Genomic DNA, 15,288 nt, shown 5'->3' on the forward strand with positions numbered 1-15,288 from the left:
AAAAATAAATAAATAAATAAATATTTTAAAAAGACAATGTGCAGGCCAGCGAGATAGTTCAGCAGACTAAAGTGCCTACTTATGCAAGTGCAGGGACCACACCTTACAAATATTTTTATTAAATCAGACCTGGAGATAAAACAATGACTCCTATTGGACAGAAAATGTGGTTTGATCCCTGGCACCACATGCTACACCAGCCCTGCCCTGAGGGTGGGTTGAGCTGGCCAGAGTGCAGGTGTGGTGGGGCATGGTGGCACATGCCTGTAATACCAGTAATGGGGAGGCTGAAAGCAGGTGGATCACCACAAGTCTGCACTGCATAGTGAGACCTTGTACCAAATACATTAAAAAAAAAAAAAAAAAAAGACAATGTGCTGCCACTGTTTTAACAACTGTTAGCTTTGTCCTGGTAACTTCTACTTAAGGGATTATTACAGAGGTACTGCAGGCTACCAACTTAACAGATGATATAATTTTAGGTGTGTACTGTGTTCAGATAATCTTTATATTTAATGCTGGCACACAGAACAGGATGCTTCAAACACTAGCATACACCAAACCAAATATCAATGACTTAATTTTCCCTTGTTCCTATGATGAGCATTACATATTGCAAAGTCTCTTCTTAGGGCCGGCCAGACAGCTCAGAGGACTAAAGTGCCTAACCAGGCCTGGTCCCTGGCAGCATGCTATGCCAGCCCTGTCCCCAGGTGCACTGGGTGTGGTGGCGCATGCCTGTAATCCCAGCACTTGAGAGGCTGAAAACAGGAGAATCACTAGGAGCCCAATCTGTGTAATGAGACTTTCTAGACTCCGTACTAAATACTTAAAAATTTTAAAAAGTATATTCTTGTCATATAAATGGACTGATTTAGAATATGTCAAATCAAATCATGATCAATTACTGACACTCTAAAAATCTTTAATAGAGACAGATTTTTTTTGTTTTCCTTTTTGAAGACAGCATCTCATTACAGCTCAGGTTGGCCTTGAACTCACTTTGTAACCCAGGCTTGCCTGCTACCACACCCATTTATAATCCTTTCAGATCTCTTTATGTTCAGTACTTCATGCTGTTATTTAATGACAGCATGTCCCATTTTCCACAATTTTAAAACCTTAAGTGCTATCTTGGCTGCTCCCATTCCACTAGTTCTCTGAATCTGATTTATCAATTTGCTGACAATGTGTTGTCAATCCTATCTTTGAATTATACTATTCAATGCAAATCCTGCTGCATCTGCCTACTGTATAATTTAATTCTAGTCTTTCTTTAGTTTCTTCCTATGCAGGTTAAATCTTACTATAGTCAAGTGCTTTTTAAAGGGAAAGGGGTAGGGGTAAACTGCAAATGGAGTTTGGATCTTAAGACTTCAGACTGACCTGGATCTAATCTACCTTCCTAAACAGTTTCTTAGTTTACAAGAATGGTCCAGCCAACTGAATATATCACCCTTTCTTTTACTTTTCTTCCTTTCTCCATCCCTGCAGCCACCTTGTGTTACTGGAGATTGAATGTAAGTCTGAGCACTGACCCACATCTCCAGCGGCCCCCCAGTCTCATTAGCTTATACCTACCACCAGTTTTGCTTTTGTGCATTTCAGCCTCTGCTTATGTTTCCTTAGCCTGAAATAAGATTCAGTTAAATGCCTTTTTCCCTCCTAAGACGGGGTCTTGGCTATGTACATTAGGCTGGCCTTGATTTCAGGATATAGCCAAAGCTGGCCACAAATGTAAGATTCCTCCTGCCTCAGTCTCAGCCTCCCCAGGGCTGGGTTATAGAGGTGTGCCACTACAGCTGTTTTAAATGTGGTTTCTTTCAAAAGTCAGGTAGACACAATAAAATCTACTCCACCATTTTTTTCTGAATATATCCTATACCACCCAAACCCATCTTGTGCTATATTTACCTGTGCTCACAAACATTTCATTCATTTGACTTGTATTTACATAAATTCCTCTGGGTACCTGGCAAAATTTCTAACCTTCATTATGACTTCAGGAAATGTGATACCTACTATGTGTGAGACTTTGGGGATGAAAAAAGCAATGATCAAAATAAAATTTCTCATTTTATGGCATCTACATTCTCATGAGTATCTGGAGGGAAGGCAAGTGCTTTGAGGAATGAGAAGAAAGCCAAGCAGTGTTGCTATTCAGGGAGAGTGCTCCTGCAGGCCTGAGTTGATTTATTTGGGGGGGGGGGTTATTTATTTATTTAGTATGTGTGTGTGTGGCCAGCTCAGCCCACCAGGGGGCAGGGCTGGCTGGCATGTGGTGCTGGGGGATTGAACCCCGGTCCCTGTGCTTTGCTTAGCTTGTTCTAAGTAGGTGCTTTAGACCACTGAGCCATCTCACCAGCCCTCTGAGTTGATTTTTAAGCTAAGTTTGAAGTTAAGACAGTGAGTCCTGGAGTGCCCAGACCATGTCTGTATCTTTGGCCACTGAAATAATTTTCCACTGAAAAGCCACTAGATTATCTAGTTCTATGCTGGGTCAGAGACAAAATATACACACAGAAATAATAATGGGCAGAAAGCTTTTTTAAAGCTGTAAAGCAAGCCACAAAAAAAGGGGGGGAGTTATTGATCACAAGGATGTAATGGTACTGGGAACCTAAGAGCAGTTCAAAGTGCTGACTGAAATAGTTACTGAAAATCAATTTACGACATTTTCCTACTCCAGGATGTACCCCGCCCCCACCCCAAAACCAGCACACTTGTCATAAAAGCATAGATATGCACTATAAGCATCACACTTCTTCAAAAGTAAATACTCAATGTATAAAAGCATTCAGTAACTGACCTGAACTGAAATTCTGTTCAGTAACATTTCAAAGCCTTAGGCTTATGGTTCAGTGTCAATAGTGCATAGGGAAGAATTTAATCAGCAGAATCTGTTCTAATATGTAAACAGATCAATGAGGCATGACAGACACTTGAGTTTATCACATGGCCGGAAATATTTTTCTATTTTTTTGGCAGAACCGAGGGTTGAACTCAGGCCCTTGCACTTGCCAGGCAAGGGCTTATTCTACTGAGCCATCTCCCTGGCCCCTGGAAATACTTTTCGAACAATTCTGCAAAGACCCACAAAGGAACTGTCAATCTTTGTAAATGCAATAGCATTTGGAAGAGAAGGGTTATTTGTTTAAACCTAAACATGCAAACAACTACAAATTCTACTCTATAGCATCCATCTTCCTCTTCTGTCACAACTTCCCCATATGACTGGTATCAGCTTTTCCCCCTTTACCCCAATTCTTACTCTAAAAGTCAATGAATGCATCCTCCAACCTCCGGCATAAAATAGTACACATTTCTAGCACGTAATTTTAGCTAATAAGAACTTTTTGGCCATAAAGCTCTTTGCAAAGGATGGGGAAATGGAAAAAGAACATAGTATGAGGGGATAAATTAACCCTTTCTATTAAAATGTGTATCTTACTAATAGTTAAGACAAGTACTGAAAGTAGTATATTTTTGTTATTAAGAAGTTTTATCCCTTAAAAGTATTACCACAGTTTTATTTTATTTTTTTTTAAATTTTATTTATTTGTGTGTGTGTGTGTGTGTGTGTGTGTGTGGCCAGCTCAGCCCACCAGGGGGCGGGGCTGGCTGGCATGTGGTGCTGGGGGATTGAACCGCGGTCCCTGTGCTTTGCTAAGCTTGTTCTAAGTAGGTGCTTTAGACCACTGATCCATCTCACCAGCCCCATTAATTTATATCTTACAAAATTTAAATGAACAGTTAACTGTATGAACCCAGCAGATAAATCTACTGTTAAGCTAAGACACTGTTATGTACATTGGGCATTTGCTAAATCCCACAACGTATTTTTTCTGAAGAAATAATACAAAAATATTAAAAGTTATCTCAGTCATTTCAAATCAGATTCATGTAAAAACGCTTCAAAGATTCAAAGATATTTCCTTGATTTTTACTTTTTTTTTTTCTTTTTTGGGAACTGGGGATTGAACTCAGACCCTTATGCTTGCCAGGAAAGCACTTATTCTACTGAGCTATCTCCCCAGCCCCTTCCTTGATTTTTATAAAGAAAAAAATTGCCTTTTAAAAGCAGTAATTTAATAGGGCCAGCGAGATAGCTCAGTGGTCTAAAGCACCTGCTTAGTCAAGCACAGGGACTGTAGTTTGATCCCCAGCACCTGGGGGCAGGGCTGAGCTGGCCACAAAAAAAATAAATAAGACAAAAGCAGTAAATTAGTCAGCACTGTATCAGTACATGATAGTTAAGAAATATTTTCAACTACATAGCTGAAAATTTTCCTAACAAAACACTGGGGTGAATGCCCAATAATTTAGATGTAAATCTACTTTAACAATATCAAATCCCACAGCCTCCCTTTTCCACTGGAATACCTTCATTATTATTTAACAATTTTAATACAATGCCTAACAAACCAGGTGCAAAACATCACACAACTTTGCTATCATAAAATACTTCTCAAAATGAGGTTGTAACATAACCTGCTTTTTGCAGACATATAGCTGCTGTATGTTCTAATGACCTACTTAAGCTAGTAAGTACCACAGAAAAGCATGTTGAATGCTTTCAAGTATTGTACCTTTACATATAGCTTCAGTGTTAGCTGGTGTTCTTCCTATTTATTAAAACTTCCTATTTAAACTTACATGTAAACACCAGTGTCACCCAAAGAATGTGGAGTCAGAACACACTGAGGCGGCCTTTATAACTCAGAAGCAGTATCCTCCGTGCATAGTAACCAGCTTTAAAAATAGATACAACGGAACTTTCAACAGAGCTTCACAGGAAGTCAAGGAAATACTGTTCAACTTTTATCTCCTGAAAGTGTTAAAAAAAAAAAAAAAAAAAGAGAGAGAGAGAAACAAAAACTATCACCTACCAAATTCTCACCCAACAAAGCTAAAAATATCAATGGTCCCTTTTACTAAATTCACATTAAATGTACCTGCTACTATATTTATGGGCCTACTCTTAAGGCCCTCAAGCAACATAACAACATGCCACTAATACTGAGCTATTTCACAGAAGTCCACCCATAAGGAGGACACTAACCTAACTGACCAAGGAAATGGGAAGCAGCCGCCCACTTGAGCTTCCAACATTACGTCATACCCCTCCAAGTCAATGGCTAAACACAAGTGTCATCTCTTCCAGCCTCTTATATGAAACTCTTCATGTAATTCCCAAAAAACACCTTTAAAAAGTTCAATTAAGGAGGAACTGAGACTGAACTCAGGATGGGCAGCTCAGTAAGAAAGCCCTGGATTAAGAGCCAGACAAATAGCTCAGCAGATTAAAGTGCCTGCAAGCAGGCACAGGTGCCAGCAGTCCAGTCCCCGGACCTGCTGTGCAGGCCCTGCCCCCTTGGTACACACCTGTAATCTCAGCTCTTGGAAGGCTGTAAATGAGCGGATCACTATGAGTCTGATCTAGTAGTGAAACCCTGAATACCCTGTAGACCCTTCCCTAAATTACAAAAAAAAAAAAAGAAAGAAAGAAAGAAAGAAAGAAAGAAAGAAAAGAAAAGAAAAGAAAAGAAAAGAAAAGAAAAGAAAAGAAAAGAAAAGAAAAGCAAAGCAAAGCAAAGCAAAGCAAAGCAAAGCAAAGCCCTGGATTCAATCCCCAGCATCATACACACAAAAGTTAAACTTGCTCCACTTATACATCTCAGAACTCACAATATGTTCCTAATCCATCTGCCTATGAACAATAGTCCTTTATGCCCCATTTATTCACTTTTTCTCACTTCTCATACTCATTAAGAGGCATGAGGCATGCCCCTCTTCCTGGAGTGTAGTCTCAGGGCTCATCTGACATCCCTCTACATAGGACACGCAGAGAAAATCCCTGTTTATCCTGTGCCTGAGTTCCAGCCTAAATGCCTCAGGGACTCCCAAGAGTCTAAGAACAAGCTCTCAAAAATACTTGCTGACTGGATACTTACATAAAGAAAATTCTATAGCTTTTAAACTATGACTCATTCATTTAAAAAAATTAATAGTTAAATATACAAAGCAAAATTTACAATCTTAACCATCTTAATTACGTAATTCAGAGGCTATGACTTTTTAACATTTTTCTCTTTTCCACAGTGTGTATATATATTTTTTTTTCAGAGTATATATATATATATTTTTTTTCTAATTTTCTTTCAATCAAATATTTTATATCCTGCTTTCTGTGCCCCAAGCATTGTTTTCTAAATATTTATTGTAATACAGAAACTTAAAAAAAAAATGATACAGGAGTCTGAGCAATAATACTAAGCTACATTTCCAGCCTTTTTTAAATTCTGAGACAATTTGGTAAGTCACTAAGTTCCTCAGACTGGACTCAAACTTGTGATTTTCCTGGTCAGAGAGATCGCTCAGGGGTCTAAGTACCTGCCTGGCAAGCACAAGGACCTAGGTTCGATCTCGGGTACATGCTGTGTTAGCCCCAGGCGGCCAAGCCTGCCACCAAAACAAGCATGGTAGCACACCTGTAATCACAGTGCTGAGGAGGCCGAGCCAGGAGGATCACTCTGAGTCCGAGCTGCATTGCAAGACCCTGTACTAAGTTGATTAGTTAATTTTTAAAAAAATTTTCCTGACAGCCTCCTAGAGTGCTAGGATTACAGACATGCCCAGCTCATAACAATACAACAATCCTATGATTTTTTTTTTTGTGTGTGTGTGTGGAACCAGGGATTGAACTCAGGCCCTTGTGCTTGCCAGACAAGTGCTTATTCTACTGGGCCATCTTCCTGGTCCCTCTATGAGAATATTTTCATAAAAGCGTATTCACAAATAAATAGTTTATATTTATGGGGTATAATGTGATGTTTTGGTATAGGTTATACTGTGGAATCAAACTATGAGAACTTTTTAAAATGAGAAATCTGAGTTAGAAAGGACTCTCTTATTTAGACGATATAGAGAGCAAAGAGTAGAGGGGTCAAAGCTGAACAATCCAGCTCCACAGTCATGTACCTGACCTCCTCTACACTGCCTTCACAATGCCACATTTTCTAATAGGTAAGTGGGCCACTCAGGAAGAAACAGCTTACACAATGCGCTACAAAGTAGTACCTTCATTATTTGGGGTCAGCAAGGGAGACTATAAAGCCTTTATCCACTGATGAAAAGAAATACAAGAAGTAATGGTCACATATTGGCCAAGAGAACCCTGCACCAGGGGTCATGTTAAGAGAACTTTGGTCACTGTGATCAGAAAGGCCAATGGAAGACATTATCTAGTAAGTAGTTTTTAAATCATCCTTACTGCAGTTAAGACCTTCTCATTCCTTTTGAGGCAGAATCTGGCCAAGTCTTATTTAAATTGCCCAAGCTGGACTAAAACACATGATCCTCCTGCCTCTGTTTCCCAAACTGCTGTAATTACAAGACTGAACCACCATGCTTGGCTGAGAAAATATTTAACTGGTAGCTAAATGTAAATAACCAGGTAAAATGACATAAAAATAAGAATGATACAGGCTAAGAAATATTAAATCTCAACACTTCAACTTAGATGTCAACAATCTAGCTATGTTTTATTAGTCCCTAAACTGAATGAGTGCTTTGCATGTAAAGGAGTAGGGTAAAAGCTTCAAGGAAAGAGAAAGTTTTCCGCTCCATTTCTTTAACAAATTTAATACACGGGATTTGAATTTTCAGAAGAAATTTTAAGTTCAATACACAGCAACAAGAAATAAAAAGCAAGCTGCCAGGAAAGAAGCGCACAATGCTGTTAGCATTTTCCTACTACTATGCCTCTCTTCAGCAGGCACTGGCTGGCTTTGTACACTACAGGCTGGCAAGAAAGACATCCTGATAGCCAGCTTTGGAGCTCATTCTTTACGATGTTCTCATTTAAATGCAGTTGTAGACCTCACAAGCACTGAGGTTTTAGAGCAAGTCTTGCTTGCCACTCCTGGGACAAAGTGCTTAGAAAAGCTCTGCACATTCCTCTTGCCTTTCACTGCCTGTTTCCTACAATGCTCAGCTTCATGAAAGCTATCACTGCTTCTTCGCAGCCGACACAAGGCAGTACCTTCACATTCCTTCTTGCAATTGCATAATCAAGCCTATCTCCTAGCTAGAAATATTTTGAGCTGAAGTCTATTGTTATGCGAATAAATAATCCTGCAGAAAACCACACTGTTATTCTGTGTTCAAAAGACAGGCTTGGGGTCGGGAGAGATAGATCAGTGCTTGCCTGGCAAGTGTAAGGGCCTGAGTTCAATCCTGGGTTCCGCCAAAAAACAAAACAAAAACAAAAAGCAAACAAAACAACAACAACAAAAAAACCTAAAAGCCTCTTTCATTAAAAAAAAAAAAAAAAAAAACGAAGGGAAAGCAGCACAAGCACCTGCCTGGCAAGCACAAGGTCCTGAGTTTGATTACCAGTACAAACAAAACAACAACTGAAAGACAGGCTTATTAAAAAGTTTAATTTCTTTCAGTTTATGTATAATGTTTGATCTGATGCTGGAAGTGTAGTCTCCAATGGTCCCCATCTGTAATGAGGAATGAAATATGTAATCATTCTTTTTTAAAAAAATGTATTTAGTACAGGGTCTACATGGTCTCACTACACAGATTGGACTCAGTGATCCTCGTGTTTTCAGCCTCCCAAGCGCTAGGATTACAGGTGCGTGCCACTAATCCCAGTCTCAATCGCGGCGTGAGCATGCCCAGGGACCAAGTGAAAGCGTGGGCCGGCATGGCATATCTGGGGATCAAACTCGGAACCTGCTCTGCCTAAGCAGGTACTTTAATCCACTAAGCTCTCTGGCCAGCACTGTAATCACCATTTTTAACACTGACAGAATACAATGAGTGATAGCAGTTTTGGAGAGTAATTTAAAAAACAAAACAAAACAAAGAACCTACTACTTACTAGCTACAGAGACATGAGTAACTCATTCTAACTGTCTGCATCTCAGCTTCCACAACTACACAGTGTGGGGCTGTGGAGATGGCTCAGTAGAGTAAGTGCTTGCCTGGCAAGTGCAAGGGCCTGAGTTCAATCCCCGGTTTTGCAAAAAACAAAACAACAACAAACACATAACTATATGGTGTCCTTACAAAAGAGAAAGGCTGTATGTATCACTGTGTTCAGCAATAAATATATAGTGAGTGCTCAACACAGGGAGAATGTTCAACTATGTTAATATGTCTAATAAGGTAGAAAAGACCAGATCAAGCATATGACAAATATCTGCATCTTAAACTCGTTTTTTTTTTAATTTTATTTATTTGTGTGTGTGTGTGTGTGTGTGTGTGTGTGGCCAGCTCAGCCTACCAGGGGGCGGGGCTGGCTGGCATGTGGTGCTGGGGGATCGAACTGCGGTACCTGTGCTTTGCTTAGCTTGTTCTAAGTAGGTGCTTTAGACCACTGAGCCATCTCACCAGCCCTGCATCTTAAACTTGGAAATGGCCTAATTTTAGATTGACTATGAAAGCATTAAGCACAAAGTAAAATTAACACTATCTGGCAGTCAACCAAACATCAAGCACACAATGAAGGATAGTATGTCTTCTTTTTTTTTTTTTTTTTTTGTGCGGAACTGGGGATTGAACTCAGGCCCTTGCACTTGCCAGAGAAGCGCTTATTCCACTGAGTCATCTCCCCAGCCCAGGATAGTATGTCTTGATGACAATAAAATGTATCGATAGAATACCTGAGTTACACAGAGGAAAGAGTTAGCAAAGATATCAAAATAGTTACTCTAACTACATTCCCTGTATGAAAGTGTAGAGAGGGTTGGGCAGACAGATCAGGGGCATAAGCACCTCCCTGGCAAACCAAAGGTCCTTAGTTTGATCCTTGGTACCAAAGGCGGGGGGGGGGTAGGAAAAACATTTGTAGATATCATGTATGCAGAAAATATAAAAGGAACCAAATCTAACTTGAAGGGTCACTAAAAACTTCAATGAAAATGACAGTGACAGCAATTTTTTAAAATACTGAGCCAGGGAGACAGCTCAGTAAAAATACTGAAGAAAAGTAACAATATCTTTAAGACAAAGTAAGAGAAACTATCCAAAATAAAAAAATGAACAGTATCACTGCAGAGGGACAAAAGTGTCAAATATTCATTCAAAGTGAGTCTCCTCAGGGAGTGGACAAAAAAGAAATAAGATAAAATTTTCCAAATATAATGAAAACTTTTTCACAAATTCGGGGGAGGGGATTAGTGGGGATTGAACTCAAGACCTTGTACTTGCCAGGTGGGTGCTTATGCCACTGAGCTTGCTCCCCAATCCTTGAATACTCTTATTTCAGACAAGAATGTACAGGTAACATATTATGGTCCTCTCATATTTTGTTCCAAATCCCCAGAGAGCATTCCTATTCTATTCTGGAAACTGCTGCTACTGAAAGCCTCAACACAGCAATCTAAGCAGCTACACCAGGCCTGTGTACACTTACTCAATCTAAATACTAGCCCTGAATCTCTTCTTTGAAATGCACAATGGTTCCATTTTAAAAAAGAGAGAGAGAGAGAACCCTGCTCTTCCCCAGAATCAGCAAGCAATACAGGAACAGTAAATCATCATGAAGAAATTATTCTTTCTGTTTTTAAATTTGTTTTTGTTTTTGAGATAGGACTTCTCTATGTAGTTTAGGCTGGCTTTGAACCTACTTTATAGCCCAGGCTGGTTTCAAACTCAAAAGGATCCTCCTGCCTCAGCCTCCAGAGTGCTAGGATTACAGAAGTGTGCCGCCATGTCCTGTCTGAGAGAACTCTTTACAGAGACTAGAAGGAACTGCCCCATGTAACAGCAGCCTTAGTCACTTTCTTTCCCCCCTTGAGGAAGTCTACAATGTTAAAATTTATTACTTCTACTATAATACTATAACATCATGATTTGTCTTCTCCACTGTGTTAATAGGTACACAGATGATACATAGGCAATGGTGGGCAAGACTTGCGGTGCTGAGCTCAAATCAAGACAATGATACCAAAGTGCACAGTCAATACTCTATTCTTCACCATGACTTCCAGAAAAAGCAAAATAGTACTTGTACATAAAAATACCTTTGAACCAGGAGTGGTGGTGCATACCTGTAATCCCAGCACTTGGGAGATCAAGGCAGGGGGATCATTTTGAGTTCCAGACCAGCCTGGGCCATAAAGTAAGCTGAAGGCCAGCCTGAACTGCATAGTGAGACCCTGTCTCAAAAAGACAAAAATGGGCAAAGGGGTTCGATCCCCTGGCCTGCTGTGCCAGCCCTGCCCCCGGGGGCACACTGAGATGCAATTGAGACTGGGCATGGTGGCAGGTACCTGCAATCCCAGCTCTTGGGAGGCTGTAAACAGGAGGATCACTATGAATCTGATCTAGTAGTGAGACCCTGAACACCCTGTAGACCCTTCCTTAAAATACAAAAAAAAAAAAAAAAAAAAAAAAAAAAAAAAAAAAAAAAAAAAAAGGACAAAAGGAATATCCTTGAAAAGGAGGGGGCGAAGAAAACGAGAAACAAAAGATCTTTGAGCCAAATGTGGTGGCGCACACCTGTAAGCCCAGCACTTGGAGGCTGAGGCAGGAGGATTACCATGAGTTTGAGTTCAAGATCAGCCTAGATTACATAGCAAGACCCTGCCTCAAAAAATTAAAATAAAAACATAAAATTACAAAAGACAAACAGCGTTGGAGAGGCTTGCACGGATAGGAAGCGCGAGTACGATCAGTGCTTCAATCGCTGGTTTGCCGAGAGATTTCTCAAGGGGGACGGCTCTGGGGACCTGTGTACTGATCTCTTCAGGCGCTACCAGCAGTGTGTTCAGAAAGCAATAAAGGAGAAAGAGATTCCTACTGAAGGGCTGGAGTTCATGGGCCATAGCAAAGAAAAGCCCGAAAATTCTTCTTGATCTTGAAAATGGATTCCTCTTCAGGAAATTGAGGACTCTGGATTTTGTCAACCAAGACCCTGAAAATAGCCACAAGACTGATGAATTTAGGAGGGAGGAGTTTTTCTTCCTTCTTGATGTTTTCCTCATTTATAAATGATGAATTATCACTGCTTCAGATGATTTCTCCCTTGTTCTGGCATCTTGCAGGAATTCAGTGAGCTACAATGGAACAGTTTCTCAAGATTATGATTGCTATACATGGCCTAGAATTAGCGTTAAATATATCTTCTATGTAAATAATGATAAACTAATCAAGATGATCAGGTTTGCCTGATACCTTGATCTTGCTGCAAAAAAGACATTATACTGTACTGGGGTCATTGCAAAAGCATTTGGTTAGGATGTCTTTTTCTCTCAGGGAGTAAAAACTCTTTAAAAAAGGGATCAGGCACAACACTTTTAATCAATGCGTGGGAGCACAGTTTTATTTTTATATAGTAATGTAAGTTTTCGGGTGATCTGGATTAGCAAAGAAGATAAGCTGGGTGTGGTGGTGCACACCTGTAATCCCAGAACTCAGAGCACAGCTTTGAGTTCAAGACCAGCCTAGGCCACAAAGTGAGCTCAAGGCCAACCTGAACTGCATGGCGAGACCCCGTCTCGAAGACAGAGACAGACAGCTTTTAACATTTCCTGCCTCCAGGTGTCCAGGACATGAAAGCATCAAGAATGTTGACACAAAGACCATTTCAGGCATCAGTGTAGCTGAGGAATCGGCTATTTGCAGTGTGCCTATGGAAGAACCACCTATTACAGAAATGTGGTGTTGCCAGCTTTTGACCCAACTTAGTGAATTCAGTCAATCTGCTTATCACAACTGCTGCATCTGATTAAGTGGAGGGGAAAGGTGCTTGCTTTATTTGCCTTGGTTGGCCACCCTATGTCTATAATCATGAAGATGGAATAAACTCATGAAGATGGAATTAAAAAAAAAAAAAGACAAAGGGTAGAAATACAGTTCAGTGATAGAGTACTTGCCTAGCCCACCCAAGTCCCAAGATTTGATCCCTAGCGTCACAAAGGAAAAAATACCCTCCCTAAAATACCCCCCTCCCCAAATAAGTTAAAATGAAAGTCCTTGGGACAGCCAAATAGCCCTGTCCATTAAAGTGCCTGCAAGGCGCAGGGGCTGAGGGTTTGATCTCCCAGCCTGCCCCTGGGGCGCGCTGAGACAACAATTGAGATTGAGTGTGGTGGCGCAAGCCTGTAATCCCAGCTCTTGGGAGGCTGTAAACAGGGGGGGATCACTATGAGTCCAATCTAGTAGTGAGTCCTGAACACCCTGTAGCCCTTTTCCTAAAAAAAAAAAAAAAAAAAAATTTAAAGTCCATTACTTTTTTTTAATGACTGTACTTGACGTAATGTACCTGAGTACACTATTCAAGTCTCTACTTTTGATTCACTGGGGTACACACCTGGGAGAAGAATGACTAATTCCCTGTTCAACCTTTTGAGGAAATGAACTGTTTTCCACAGTGGGTGTATCACCACCCGTTAGTAAGGCAAGAGTGTCCAGTGTCTATCCTCACCAATACTGGTTTCCATTCTTTTTCTTTTTGGTAATATCCATTCTAATGGGCATACGGTGATATAATGATTTTGACTTGCATGTCCCTAGTATTTATTACTGATGTTGAGCATCTTTTTCATGAGCTTATTAGCCAACTAGAAAACTTATCTACTTTGCCTTCAACTTTTCAAGGAGCAGGGACAAGTTCTTACTATGTAGCCCTTGTACTCACAACCCTCCTGCCTCAGCCTCCTGAGGGATGGGATCACAAATATGTACCACCACAGTCCAACTTTTTCCTTTTTTTTTAATTGTTTGGTACAGGATCTTGCTATGCAGTTTGGCCTCATAGTAATCCTCCTGTCTTAGCCTCCCCAGTACTGGGATTACAGGCACACAGCCCCACACCCAGGGATCCAGGGCCGCATGGCATGTGGCACCCATTATCAAACTTGGAACCTTGCACTTGCCAGGCTGGTGCTTATGCAGTGAACTATCTCCCGGCGCTCCCCCGCCCCTTTTGAAACAGGGTCTACTATGCTATGTAATTCAGACTGGCCTTGAACTCAGCTGTGTAGCCCAGCAGCCTCCAAATTCTAGGGTTACAGGCATATGTCATCAGGACCAGTTCCTTTGACCTCCTTTCTTTTCTGGCAAAGCCAGGGATTGAACTTGGGCGCTTACCAAGCAGGCACTTAGATTGCTGAGCTGTCTCCCCACCCCTCTTTGACCATTTTTAAACTGATCTGTTTTGCTGCTATAGAAGTATTTTCTATATTGGATTCTGGCTATGAATCCCTTATCAGAAACATGCTTTGCAAACACTTTTCCATTTTGTGGGGTGTCCTTTTATTTCTTTGGTGCTAGAGATCAAACCCAGAGACACTTTCCACTGAACTGTATGTATTCCCATGCCTTTCTGATATGGGGCCTTGCTAGCCTTGAACCTATAATCCTCCGTTTCAGCTTCCTGGGCAGCTGAGACTACAGATATATAATACCACACTAGGCTCTTTCACTCCCTTAATAGTGTCCTTCAATACAAAAAAAAAAAAAAAAAAATTGATTTGGATGAAGTTCAATTTATATTTTTCTTTTCTGGCCTATGTTTTGGTATCATGCTTTAAAGCTAAAAATTGAAGGTACAGATTATTTAATTATTTATTTATTTATTGGCAGAACCAGAGACTGAACTCAGGCCCTTGCACTTGCCAGGCAAGCGCTTATTCTACTGAATCATCTCCCTGGCCCCAAGGTAGAGATCTTTAAGTTATGGTTTTCTGACATTTTATTTTAGCTCTTAAATTTAGGTCTTTGAGTTAATTTTGTTTAATGCAGCATAAGATCCAACTTGCTTCTTCTGCGTGTGGCTATCCCTTTGTGTTTGCACCATTTAGTGAAAAGCCTGTCCTTTATCCCTTTCAGCAGGAAATGGACCTGTCTTTGTCAAAAGTAAGCTGACAGTTTGGGGGATGCAGCCCAGGGCTAAGACACTGCCTGGCAAGCACCTGGCCTTGTGTTGAATCACCAGGGTAGATGTGGTGGTTTGACTGGCACAGATGTAAGGTTTACTGGATTCTCAATTTTACTTCTTTAATATACATATCTATACTGACACTATTACAGTAGTAAGGCTTCAAAATGAAGATGCATGAACCCCACTTTTGTTCTCAAGATTATTTTAGCCTATTCTGAGTCTTGCATTTCTGTATAGCTTGTCAATTTCTGCAAAAGGCAGAGCAAATTTCTGCACTGAATCTGTAGATCAGTTTAGGAGGAATTGCTATAATAATACTAAGTCTTCCAGTATACCAACATTGAAATCTTTCCACATGTATTTTTTTTATTACATTTATTTATTTA

The 15,288-nt window shown here is 40.4% G+C and overlaps 1 protein-coding gene and 1 pseudogene across 2 annotated transcripts in view; one reads left to right on the forward strand and one right to left on the reverse strand.

Moving 5' to 3' along the window:
• The window catches only part of Cbl (Cbl proto-oncogene), an 84,305-nt gene that overhangs the window by 27,413 nt on the left and 41,604 nt on the right, over nt 1–15,288 (reverse strand). The window lies entirely within an intron of this gene.
• Nucleotides 11,502–11,873, forward strand: LOC105742883 (annotated as a pseudogene).

Source organism: Octodon degus, unplaced genomic scaffold (genome assembly GCF_000260255.1).
Source record: "Octodon degus isolate 3935 unplaced genomic scaffold, OctDeg1.0 scaffold00080, whole genome shotgun sequence".
NCBI classification, from domain to species: Eukaryota; Metazoa; Chordata; class Mammalia; order Rodentia; family Octodontidae; genus Octodon; species Octodon degus.